Consider the following 13,893-nt stretch of genomic DNA (forward strand, 5'->3'; position numbering starts at 1 on the left):
CCCGCCTCTGATTCCCCATCTCAGATTCACCGCCTCTGATTCCCCACCTCTGATTCCCCATCTCTGATTCCGCACATCCGATTCCCTGCCTCTGATTCCCCGACTCTGATTCCCCACCTCTGATTCCCCAGCTCTGATTCCCCGCCTCTGATTCCCCAACTCTGATTCCCTGCCTCTGATTCCCCGCCTCTGTTTCCCCATATCTAAGTCCCCGCCTCTGATTCCCCAACTCTGATTCCCCACCTCTGATTCCCCAGCTCTGATTACCCACCTCTGATTCCCCTAATCTAATTCCCTGCCTCTTTTTCCCCGCCTCTGATTCCCCGCCACTGTTTCCCCATATCTGATTCTCCGCCTCTGAATCCCCAACTCTGATTCCCTGCATCTAATTCCCCAGCTCTGATTCCCCGCCTCTGATTCCCCGTGTCTGATTTCCTGCCTCCGATTCCCCGCCTCTGATTAACCATGTCTAATTCACCGCCTCTGATTCCCCACCTCTGATTCCCCATCTCTGATTCCGCACATCCGATTCCCAGCCTCTGATTCCCCATCTCTGATTCCCCGCCTCTGATTCCCCAACTCTGATTCCCCACCTCTGATTCCCCAGCTCTGATTCCCCGCCTCTGATTCCCAGTGTTTGATTCCCTGCCTCTGATTCCCCGCCTCTGATTCCCCATCTCTGATTCACCGCCTTTGATTCGCCACCTCTGATTCCCCATATCTGATTCCTCGCCTCTGTTTCCCCGCCTCTGATTTCCCGCCTCTGATACCCCATATCTCATTCCCCGCCTCTGATTCCCCATCTCTGATTCCCGGACTCTGATTCCCCACCTCTGATTCCCGGCCTCTGATTCGCTGCTTCTGATTCTGATTCCCTGCCTCTGATTCCCCATCTCTGATTCCGCACATCTAATTCCCCGCCTCTGTTTCCCCGCCTCTGATTCCCCGCCTCTGTTTCCCCATATCTAAGTCCCCGCCTCTGATTCCCCAACTTTGATTCCCCACCTCTGATTCCCCAGCTCTGATTCACCGCCTCTGATTCCCCGCATCTGATTCCCTGCATCTGATTCCCAGCCTCTGATTCCCTGCCTCTGATTCCCAAACTCTGAATCCCCACCTCTGATTCCCCATATCTGATTCCCCGCCTCTGTTTCCCCGCCTCTGATTCCCCGCCTCTGTTTCCCCATATCTTATTCCCCGCCTCTGTTTCCCCGCCTCTGATTCCCCGCCTCTGATTCCCCGTGTCGGATTTCCTGCCTCTGATTCCCCGCTTCGGATTACCCATGTCTGATTCACCGCCTCTGATTCCCCACCTCTGATTCCCCATCTCTGATTCCGCACATCCGATTCCCAGCCTCTGATTCCCCATCTCTGATTCCCCGCCTCTGATTCCCCAACTCTGATTCCCCACCTCTGATTCCCCAGCTCTGATTCCCCGCCTCTGATTCCCCGTGTTTGATTCCCTGCCTCTGATTCCCCGCCTCTGATTCCCCATCTCTGATTCACAGCCTTTGATTCGCCACCTCTGATTCCCCATATCTGATTCCTCGCCTCTGTTTCCCCGCCTCTGATTTCCCGCCTCTGATTCCCCATATCTCATTCCCCGCCTCTGATTCCCCATCTCTGTTTCCCGGACTCTGATTCCCCACCTCTGATTCCCGGCCTCTGATTCGCTGCTTCTGATTCTGATTCCCTGCCTCTGATTCCCCATCTCTGATTCCGCACATCTAATTCCCCGCCTCTGTTTCCCCGCCTCTGATTCCCCGCCTCTGTTTCCCCATATCTGATTCCCCGCCTCTGTTTCCCCGCCTCTGATTCCCCGCCTCTGTTTCCCCATATCTAAGTCCCCGCCTCTGATTCCCCAACTCTGATTCCTCACCTCTGATTCCCCAGCTCTGATTCCCCGCCTCTGATTCCCCGCATCTGATTCCCTGCATCTGATTCCCAGCCTCTGATTCCCTGCCTCTGATTCCCAACCTCTGATTCCCCACCTCTGATTCCCCATATCTGATTCCCCGCCTCTGTTTCCCCGCCTCTGATTCCCCGCCTCTGTTTCCCCATATCTAAGTCCCCGCCTCTGATTCCCCAACTTTGATTCCCCACCTCTGATTCCCCAGCTCTTAATGCCCGCCTCTGATTCCCCGCATCTGATTCCCTCCATCTGATTCCCAGCCTCTGATTCCCTGCCTCTGATTCCCAAACTCTGATTCCCCACCTCTGATTCCCCATATCTGATTCCCCGCCTCTGTTTCCCCGCCTCTGATTCCCCGCCTCTGTTTCCCCTTATCTGATTCCCCGCCTCTATTTGCCCGCCTCTGATTCCCCGCCTCTGTTTCCCCATATCTGATTACCCGCCTCTGAATCCCCAACTCTGATTCCCTGCCTCTAATTTCCCAGCTCTGATTCCCCGCCTCTGATTCCCCGTGTCTGATTTCCTGCCTCTGATTCCCCGCCTCTGATTACCCATGTCTGATTCACCGCCTCTGATTCCCCACCTCTGATTCCCCATCTCTGATTCCGCACATCCGATTCACTGCCTCTGATTCCCCAGCTCTGATTCCCCGCCTCTGATTCCCCGCGTCTTATTCCCTGCTTCTGATTCTGATTCCCTGCCTCTGATTCCCCATCTCTGATTCTGCACATCTGATTCCCTGCCTCTGATTCCCCACCTCTGATTCCCCATATCTGATTCCCCGCCTCTGAATCCCCATCTCTGATTCCGGGACTCTGATTACCCACCTCTGATTCCCGGCCTCTTATTACCAGCATCTGATTCCAGGCCTCTGATTCCCGGCCTCTGATTCCCCGCCTCTGTTTCCCCATATCTAATTCCCCACCTCTGATGCACCAACTCTGATTCCCCGCCTCTGATTCCCCGCCTCTGATTCCCCGCCTCTGTTTCCCCATATCTAATTCCCCACCTCTGATGCACCAACTCTGATTCCCCGCCTCTGATTCCCCAGCTCTGATTCCCCGCCTCTGATTCCCCGCATCCGATTCCCCATATCTGATTCCCCGCCTCTGTTTCCCCGCCTCTGATTCCCCGCCTCTGATTCCCAACTATGATTCCCCGCCTCTGATTCCCCAGCTCTGATTCCCTGCCTCTGATTCCCCGCGTTCTATTCCCTGCCTCTGATTCCCCGCCTGTGATTCCCCATCTCTGATTCACCACCTCTGATTCCCCACCTCTGATTCCCCATATCTAATTCCCCGCCTCTGTTTGCCCGCCTCTGATTCCCCGCCTCTGTTTCCCCATATCTGATTCCCCGCCACTGAATCCCAACTCTGATTCCCTGCCTCTGATTCCCCAGCTCTGATTCCCCGCCTTTGAATCCCCCCGTCTGATTCCCAGCCTCTGAATCCCCGTGTCTGATATCCTGCCTCTGATTCCCCGCCTCTGATTCCCCATCTCAGATTCACCGCCTCTGATTCCCCACCTCTGATTCCCCATCTCTGATTCCGCACATCCGATTCCCTGCCTCTGATTCCCCGACTCTGATTCCCCACCTCTGATTCCCCAGCTCTGATTCCCCGCCTCTGATTCCCCAACTCTGATTCCCCGCCTCTGATTCCCCGCCTCTGTTTCCCCATATCTAAGTCCCCGCCTCTGATTCCCCAACTCTGATTCCCCACCTCTGATTCCCCAGCTCTGATTACCCACCTCTGATTCCCCATATCTAATTCCCAGCCTCTGTTTCCCCGCCTCTGATTCCCCGCCACTGTTTCCCCATATCTGATTCTCCGCCTCTGAATCCCCAACTCTGATTCCCTGCATCTAATTCCCCAGCTCTGATTCCCCGCCTCTGATTCCCCGTGTCTGATTTCCTGCCTCTGATTCCCCGCCTCTGATTACCCATGTCTGATTCACCGCCTCTGATTCCCCACCTCTGATTCCCCATATCTGATTCCTCGCCTCTGTTTCCCCGCCTCTGATTTCCCGCCTCTGATTCCCCATATCTCATTCCCCGCCTCTGATTCCCCATCTCTGATTCCCGGACTCTGATTCCCCACCTCTGATTCCCGGCCTCTGATTCGCTGCTTCTGATTCTGATTCCCTGCCTCTGGTTCCCCATCTCTGATTCCGCACATCTAATTCCCCGCCTCTGTTTCCCCACCTCTGATTCCCCGCCTCTGTTTCCCCATATCTAAGTCCCCGCCTCTGATTCCCCAACTTTGATTCCCCACCTCTGATTCCCCAGCTCTGATTCCCCGCCTCTGATTCCCCGCATCTGATTCCCTGCATCTGATTCCCAGCCTCTGATTCCCTGCCTCTGATTCCCAAACTCTGATTCCCCACCTCTGATTCCCCATATCTGATTCCCCGCCTCTGTTTCCCCGCCTCTGATTCCCCGCCTCTGTTTCCCCATATCTGATTCCCCGCCTCTATTTGCCCGCCTCTGATTCCCCACCTCTGTTTCCCCATATCTGATTACCCGCCTCTGAATCCCCAACTCTGATTCCCTGCCTCTAATTTCCCAGCTCTGATTCCCCGCCTCTGATTCCCCGTTTCTGATTTCCTGCCTCTGATTCCCCGCCTCTGATTACCCATGTCTGATTCACCGCCTCTGATTCCCCACCTCTGATTCCCCATCTCTGATTCCGCATATCCGATTCACTGCCTCTGATTCCCCAACTCTGATTCCCCGCCTCTGATTCCCAGCGTCTTATTCCCTGCTTCTGATTCTGATTCCCTGCCTCTGATTCCCCATCTCTGATTCTGCACATCTGATTCCCTGCCTCTGATTCCCCACCTCTGATTCGCCATATCTGATTCCCCGCCTCTGTTTCCCTGCCTCTGATTCCCCGCCTCTGTTTCCCCATATCTAAGTCCCCGCCTCTGATTCCCCAACTCTGATTCCCCACCTCTGATTCCCCAGCTCTGATTCCCCGCCTCTGATTCCCCGCATCTGATTCCCTGCATCTGATTCCCAGCCTCTGATTCCCTGCCTCTGATTCCCAACCTCTGATTCCCCACCTCTGATTCCCCATATCTGATTCCCCGCCTCTGTTTCCCCGCCTCTAATTCCCCGCCTCTGTTTCCCCATATCTGATTCCCCGCCTCTATTTCCCTTCCTCTGATTCCCAGCCTCTGATTCCCCATATCTGATTCCCCGCCTCTGATTCCCCAACTCTGATTCCCCGCCTCTGATTCCCCAGCTCTGAATCCCCGCATCTGATTCCCCGCGTCTGATTACATGCCTCTGATTCCCCGCTCTGATTCCCCATTTCTGATTCACAACCTCTGATTCCCCACCTCTGATTCCCCATATCTGATTTGCCGCCTCTGTTTCCCCGCCTCTGATTCCCCACCTCTGATTCCCCGCCTCTGATTCACCAGCTATGATTCCCCGCCTCTGATTCCCCGCATCTGATTCCCTGCCTCTGATTCCCCGCCTCTGATTCCACATCTCTGATTCACCACCTCTGATTCATTGCGTCTGATTCCCCGCCTCTGTTTCCCCGCCTCTGATTCCCCGCCTCTGTTTCCCCATATCTAAGTCCCCGCCTCTGATTCCCCAACTCTGATTCCCCACCTCTGATTCCCCAGCTCTGATTCCCCGCCTCTGATTCCCCGCATCTGATTCCCTGCATCTGATTCCCAGCCTCTGATTCCCTGCCTCTGATTCCCAACCTCTGATTCCGCACCTCTGATTCCCCAACTTTGATTCCCCACCTCTGATTCCCCAGCTCTGATTCCCCGCCTCTGATTCCCCGCATCTGATTCCCTGCATCTGATTCCCAGCCTCTGATTCCCTGCCTCTGATTCCCAAACTCTGATTCCCCACCTCTGATTCCCGGCCTCTGATTCCGCACATCTAATTCCCTGCCTCTGATTCCCCACCTCTGATTCCCCATATCTGATTCCCCGCCTCTGTTTCCCCGCCTCTGATTCCCCGCCTCTGTTTCCCCATATCTAAGTCCCCGCCTCTGATTCCCCAACTTTGATTCCCCACCTCTGATTCCCCAGCTCTTATTGCCCGCCTCTGATTCCCCGCATCTTATTCCCTCCATCTGATTCCCAGCCTCTGATTCCCTGCCTCTGATTCCCAAACTCTGATTCCCCACCTCTGATTCCCCATATCTGATTCCCCGCCTCTGTTTCCCCGCCTCTGATTCCCCGCCTCTGTTTCCCCTTATCTGATTCCCCGCCTCTATTTGCCCGCCTCTGATTCCCCACCTCTGTTTCCCCATATCTGATTACCCGCCTCTGAATCCCCAACTCTGATTCCCTGCCTCTAATTTCCCAGCTCTGATTCCCCGCCTCTGATTCCCCGTGTCTGATTTCCTGCCTCTGATTCCCCGCCTCTGATTACCCATGTCTGATTCACCGCCTCTGATTCCCCACCTCTGATTCCCCATCTCTGATTCCGCACATCCGATTCACTGCCTCTGATTCCCCAGCTCTGATTCCCCGCCTCTGATTCCCCGCGTCTTATTCCCTGCTTCTGATTCTGATTCCCTGCCTCTGATTCCCCATCTCTGATTCTGCACATCTGATTCCCTGCCTCTGATTCCCCACCTCTGATTCCCCATATCTGATTCCCCGCCTCTGAATCCCCATCTCTGATTCCCGGACTCTGATTACCCACCTCTGATTCCCGGCCTCTTATTACCAGCATCTGATTCCAGGCCCCTGATTCCCAGCCTCTGATTCCCCGCCTCTGTTTCCCCATATCTAATTCCCCACCTCTGATGCACCAACTCTGATTCCCCGCCTCTGATTCCCCGCCTCTGATTCCCCGCCTCTGTTTCCCCATATCTAATTCCCCACCTCTGATGCACCAACTCTGATTCCCCGCCTCTGATTCCCCAGCTCTGATTCCCCGCCTCTGATACCCCGCATCCGATTCCCCATATCTGATTCCCCGCCTCTGATTCCCCGCCTCTGATTCCCCGCCTCTGATTCCCAACTATGATTCCCCGCCTCTGATTCCCCAGCTCTGATTCCCTGCCTCTGATTCCCCGCGTTCTATTCCCTGCCTCTGATTCCCCGCCAGTGATTCCCCATCTCTGATTCACCACCTCTGATTCCCCACCTCTGATTCCCCATATCTAATTCCCCGCCTCTGTTTGCCCGCCTCTGATTCCCCGCCTCTGTTTCCCCATATCTGATTCCCCGCCACTGAATCCCAACTCTGATTCCCTGCCTCTGATTCCCCAGCTCTGATTCCCCGCCTTTGATTCCCCCCGTCTGATTCCCAGCCTCTGAATCCCCGTGTCTGATATCCTGCCTCTGATTCCCCGCCTCTGATTCCCCATCTCAGATTCACCGCCTCTGATTCCCCACCTCTGATTCCCCATCTCTGATTCCGCACATCCGATTCCCTGCCTCTGATTCCCCGACTCTGATTCCCCACCTCTGATTCCCCAGCTCTGATTCCCCGCCTCTGATTCCCCAACTCTGATTCCCCGCCTCTGATTCCCCGCCTCTGTTTCCCCATATCTAAGTCCCCGCCTCTGATTCCCCAACTCTGATTCCCCACCTCTGATTCCCCAGCTCTGATTACCCACCTCTGATTCCCCATATCTAATTCCCAGCCTCTGTTTCCCCGCCTCTGATTCCCCGCCACTGTTTCCCCATATCTGATTCTCCGCCTCTGAATCCCCAACTCTGATTCCCTGCATCTAATTCCCCAGCTCTGATTCCCCGCCTCTGATTCCCCGTGTCTGATTTCCTGCCTCTGATTCCCCGCCTCTGATTACCCATGTCTGATTCACCGCCTCTGATTCCCCACCTCTGATTCCCCATATCTGATTCCTCGCCTCTGTTTCCCCGCCTCTGATTTCCCGCCTCTGATTCCCCATATCTCATTCCCCGCCTCTGATTCCCCATCTCTGATTCCCGGACTCTGATTCCCCACCTCTGATTCCCGGCCTCTGATTCTCTGCTTCTGATTCTGATTCCCTGCCTCTGGTTCCCCATCTCTGATTCCGCACATCTAATTCCCCGCCTCTGTTTCCCCACCTCTGATTCCCCGCCTCTGTTTCCCCATATCTAAGTCCCCGCCTCTGATTCCCCAACTTTGATTCCCCACATCTGATTCCCCAGCTCTGATTCCCCGCCTCTGATTCCCCGCATCTGATTCCCTGCATCTGATTCCCAGCCTCTGATTCCCTGCCTCTGATTCCCAAACTCTGATTCCCCACCTCTGATTCCCCATATCTGATTCCCCGCCTCTGTTTCCCCACCTCTGATTCCCCGCCTCTGTTTCCCCATATCTGATTCCCTGCCTCTATTTGCCCGCCTCTGATTCCCCGCCTCTGTTTCCCCATATCTGATTACCCGCCTCTGAATCCCCAACTCTGATTCCCTGCCTCTAATTTCCCAGCTCTGATTCCCCGCCTCTGATTCCCCGTTTCTGATTTCCTGCCTCTGATTCCCCGCCTCTGATTCCCCATGTCTGATTCACCGCCTCTGATTCCCCACCTCTGATTCCCCATCTCTGATTCCGCACATCCGATTCACTGCCTCTGATTCCCCAACTCTGATTCCCCGCCTCTGATTCCCAGCGTCTTATTCCCTGCTTCTGATTCTGATTCCCTGCCTCTGATTCCCCATCTCTGATTCTGCACATCTGATTCCCTGCCTCTGATTCCCCACCTCTGATTCGCCATATCTGATTCCCCGCCTCTGTTTCCCTGCCTCTGATTCCCCGCCTCTGTTTCCCCATATCTAAGTCCCCGCCTCTGATTCCCCAACTCTGATTCCCCACCTCTGATTCCCCAGCTCTGATTCCCCGCCTCTGATTCCCCGCATCTGATTCCCTGCATCTGATTCCCAGCCTCTGATTCCCTGCCTCTGATTCCCAACCTCTGATTCCCCACCTCTGATTCCCCATATCTGATTCCCCGCCTCTGTTTCCCCGCCTCTGATTCCCCGCCTCTGTTTCCCCATATCTGATTCCCCGCCTCTATTTCCCTTCCTCTGATTCCCAGCCTCTGATTCCCCATATCTGATTCCCCGCCTCTGATTCCCCAACTCTGATTCCCCGCCTCTGATTCCCCAGCTCTGAATCCCCGCATCTGATTCCCCGCGTCTGATTACCGGCCTCTGATTCCCCGCTCTGATTCCCCATTTCTGATTCACAACCTCTGATTCCCCACCTCTGATTCCCCATATCTGATTTGCCGCCTCTGTTTCCCCGCCTCTGATTCCCCACCTCTGATTCCCCGCCTCTGATTCACCAGCTATGATTCCCCGCCGCTGATTCCCCGCATCTGATTCCCTGCCTCTGATTCCCCGCCTCTGATTCCACATCTCTGATTCACCACCTCTGATTCATTGCGTCTGATTCCCCGCCTCTGTTTCCCCGCCTCTGATTCCCCGCCTCTGTTTCCCCATATCTAAGTCCCCGCCTCTGATTCCCCAACTCTGATTCCCCACCTCTGATTCCCCAGCTCTGATTCCCCGCCTCTGATTCCCCGCATCTGATTCCCTGCATCTGATTCCCAGCCTCTGATACCCTGCCTCTGATTCCCAACCTCTGATTCCGCACCTCTGATTCCCCATATCTGATTCCCCGCCTCTGTTTCCCCGCCTCTGTTTCCCCGCCTCTGATTCCCCGCCTCTGTTTCCCCATATCTAAGTCCCCACCTCTGATTCCCCAACTCTGATTCCCCACCTCTGATTCCCCAGCTCTGATTCCCCGCCTCTGATTCCCCGCATCTGATTCCCTGCATCTGATTCCCAGCCTCTGATTCCCTGCCTCTGATTCCCAACCTCTGATTCCCCACCTCTGATTCCCCATATCTGATTCCCCGCCTCTGTTTCCCCTCCTCTGATTCCCCGCCTCTGTTTCCCCATATCTGATTCCCCGCCTCTATTTCCCCGCCTCTGATTCCCAGCCTCTGATTCCCCATATCTGATTCCCCGCCTCTGATTCCCCAACTCTGATTCCCCGCCTCTGATTCCCCAGCTCTGAATCCCCGCATCTGATTCCCCAGCTCTGAATCCCCGCATCTGATTCCCCGCGTCTGATTACCGGCCTCTGATTCCCCGCTCTGATTCCCCATATCTGATTCCCCGCATCTGATTCCCTGCCTCTGATTCCCCGCCTCTGATTCCACATCTCTGATTCACCACCTCTGATTCATTGCGTCTGATTCCCTGCCTCTGATTCCCCATCTCTGATTCCCCATCTCTGATTCCCCAATTCTGATTCACCGCCTCTGATTCCCCAGCTATGTTTCCTCGCCTCTGATTCCCGGCCTCTGATTCCCTGCTTCTGATTCTGATTCCCTGACTCTGATTCCCCATCTCTGATTCCGCACATCTAATTCCCTGCCTCTGATTCCCCACCTCTGATTCCCCATATCTGATTCCCCGCCTCTGTTTCCCCGCCTCTGATTCCCCGCCTCTGTTTCCCCATATCTAAGTCCCCGCCTCTGATTCCCCAACTTTGATTCCCCACCTCTGATTCCCCAGCTCTGATTGCCCGCCTCTGATTCCCAAACTCTGATTCCCCACCTCTGATTCCCCATATCTGATTCCCCGCCTCTGTTTCCCCGCCTCTGATTCCCCGCCTCTGTTTCCCCATATCTGATTCCCCGCCTCTATTTGCCTGCCTCTGATTCCCCGCCTCTGTTTCCCCATATCTGATTACCCGCCTCTGAATCCCCAACTCTGATTCCCTGCCTCTAATTTCCCAGCTCTGATTCCCCGCCTCTGATTCCCCGTGTCTGATTTCCTGCCTCTGATTCCCCGCCTCTGATTACCCATGTCTGATTCACCGCCTCTGATTCCACACCTCTGATTCCCCATCTCTGATTCCGCACATCCGAATCACTGCCTCTGATTCCCCAGCTCTGATTCCCCGCCTCTGATTCCCCGCGTCTTATTCCCTGCTTCTGATTCTGATTCCCTGCCTCTGATTCCCCATCTCTGATTCTGCACATCTGATTCCCTGCCTCTGATTCCCCACCTCTGATTCCCCATATCTAATTCCCCACCTCTGATGCACCAACTCTGATTCCCCGCCTCTGATTCACCGCCTCTGATTCCCCGCCTCTGTTTCCCCATATCTAATTCCCCACCTCTGATGCACCAACTCTGATTCCCCGCCTCTGATTCCCCAGCTCTGATTCCCCGCCTCTGATTCCCCGCATCCGATTCCCCATATCTGATTCCCCGCCTCTGTTTCCCCGCCTCTGATTCCCCGCCTCTGTTTCCCCATATCTGATTCCCCGCCTCTGATTCCCAACTATGATTCCACGCCTCTGATTCCCCAACTCTGATTCCCCGCCTCTGATTCCCCGCCTCTGTTTCCCCATATCTAAGTCCCCGCCTCTGATTCCCCAACTCTGATTCCCCACCTGATTCCCCAGCTCTGATTACCCACCTCTGATTCCCCATATCTAATTCCCAGCCTCTGTTTCCCCGCCTCTGATTCCCCGCCACTGTTTCCCCATATCTGATTCTCCGCCTCTGAATCCCCAACTCTGATTCCCTGCATCTAATTCCCCAGCTCTGATTCCCCGCCTCTGATTCCCCGTGTCTGATTTCCTGCCTCTGATTCCCCACCTCTGATTACCCATGTCTGATTCACCGCCTCTGATTCCCCACCTCTGATTCCCCATATCTGATTCCTCGCCTCTGTTTCCCCGCCTCTGATTTCCCGCCTCTGATTCCCCATATCTCATTCCCCGCTTCTGATTCCCCATCTCTGATTCCCGGACTCTGATTCCCCACCTCTGATTCCCGGCCTCTGATTCGCTGCTTCTGATTCTGATTCCCTGCCTCTGATTCCCCATCTCTGATTCCGCACATCTAATTCCCCGCCTCTGTTTCCCCACCTCTGATTCCCCGCCTCTGTTTCCCCATATCTAAGTCCCCGCCTCTGATTCCCCAACTTTGATTCCCCACCTCTGATTCCCCAGCTCTGATTCCCCGCCTCTGATTCCCCGCATCTGATTCCCTGCATCTGATTCCCAGCCTCTGATTCCCTGCCTCTGATTCCCAAACTCTGATTCCCCACCTCTGATTCCCCATATCTGATTCCCCGCCTCTGTTTCCCCGCCTCTGATTCCCCGCCTCTGTTTCCCCATATCTGATTCCCCGCCTCTATTTGCCCGCCTCTGATTCCCCGCCTCTGTTTCCCCATATCTGATTACCCGCCTCTGAATCCCCAACTCTGATTCCCTGCCTCTAATTTCCCAGCTCTGATTCCCCGCCTCTGATTCCCCGTTTCTGATTTCCTGCCTCTGATTCCCCGCCTCTGATTACCCATGTCTGATTCACCGCCTCTGATTCCCCACCTCTGATTCCCCATCTCTGATTCCGCACATCCGATTCACTGCCTCTGATTCCCCAACTCTGATTCCCCGCCTCTGATTCCCATCGTCTTATTCCCTGCTTCTGATTCTGATTCCCTGCCTCTGATTCCCCATCTCTGATTCTGCACATCTGATTCCCTGCCTCTGATTCCCCACCTCTGATTCGCCATATCTGATTCCCCGCCTCTGTTTCCCTGCCTCTGATTCCCCGCCTCTGTTTCCCCATATCTAAGTCCCCGCCTCTGATTCCCCAACTCTGATTCCCCACCTCTGATTCCCCAGCTCTGATTCCCCGCCTCTGATTCCCCGCATCTGATTCCCTGCATCTGATTCCCAGCCTCTGATTCCCTGCCTCTGATTCCCAACCTCTGATTCCCCACCTCTGCTTCCCCATATCTGATTCCCCGCCTCTGTTTCCCCGCCTCTGATTCCCCGCCTCTGTTTCCCCATATCTGATTCCCCGCCTCTATTTCCCTTCCTCTGATTCCCAGCCTCTGATTCCCCATATCTGATTCCCCGCCTCTGATTCCCCAACTCTGATTCCCCGCCTCTGATTCCCCAGCTCTGAATCCCCGCATCTGATTCCCCGCGTCTGATTACCGGCCTCTGATTCCCCGCTCTGATTCCCCATCTCTGATTCACAACCTCTGATTCCCCGCTCTGATTCCCCATCTCTGATTCACAACCTCTGATTTCCCACCTCTGATTCCCCGCCTCTGATTCACCAGCTATGATTCCCCGCCTCTGATTCCCCGCATCTGATTCCCTGCCTCTGATTCCCCGCCTCTGATTCCACATCTCTGATTCACCACCTCTGATTCATTGCGTTTGATTCCCCGCCTCTGTTTCCCCGCCTCTGATTCCCCGCCTCTGTTTCCCCATATCTAAGTCCCCGCCTCTGATTCCCCAACTCTGATTCCCCACCTCTGATTCCCCAGCTCTGATTCCCCGCCTCTGATTCCCCGCATCTGATTCCCTGCATCTGATTCCCAGCCTCTGATTCCCTGCCTCTGATTCCCAACCTCTGATTCCGCACCTCTGATTCCCCATATCTGATTCCCCGCCTCTGTTTCCCCGCCTCTGTTTCCCCGCCTCTGATTCCCCGCCTCTGTTTCCCCATATCTAAGTCCCCGCCTCTGATTCCCCAACTCTGATTCCCCACCTCTGATTCCCCAGCTCTGATTCCCCGCCTCTGATTCCCCGCATCTGATTCCCTGCATCTGATTCCCAGCCTCTGATTCCCTGCCTCTGATTCCCAACCTCTGATTCCCCACCTCTGATTCCCCATATCTGATTCCCCGCCTCTGTTTCCCCGCCTCTGATTCCCCGCCTCTGTTTCCCCATATCTGATTCCCCGCCTCTATTTCCCCGCCTCTGATTCCCAGACTCTGATTCCCCATATCTGATTCCCCGCCTCTGATTCCCCAACTCTGATTCCCCGCCTCTGATTCCCCAGCTCTGAATCCCCGCATCTGATTCCCCAGCTCTGAATCCCCGCATCTGATTCCCCGCGTCTGATTACCGGCCTCTGATTCCCCGCTCTGATTCCCCATCTCTGATTCACAACCTCTGATTCCCCACCTCTGATTCCCCATATCTGATTTGCCGCCTCTGTTTCCC

This window comes from Narcine bancroftii, chromosome 2 (assembly GCF_036971445.1).
Source record: "Narcine bancroftii isolate sNarBan1 chromosome 2, sNarBan1.hap1, whole genome shotgun sequence".
NCBI lineage: Eukaryota > Metazoa > Chordata > Chondrichthyes > Torpediniformes > Narcinidae > Narcine > Narcine bancroftii.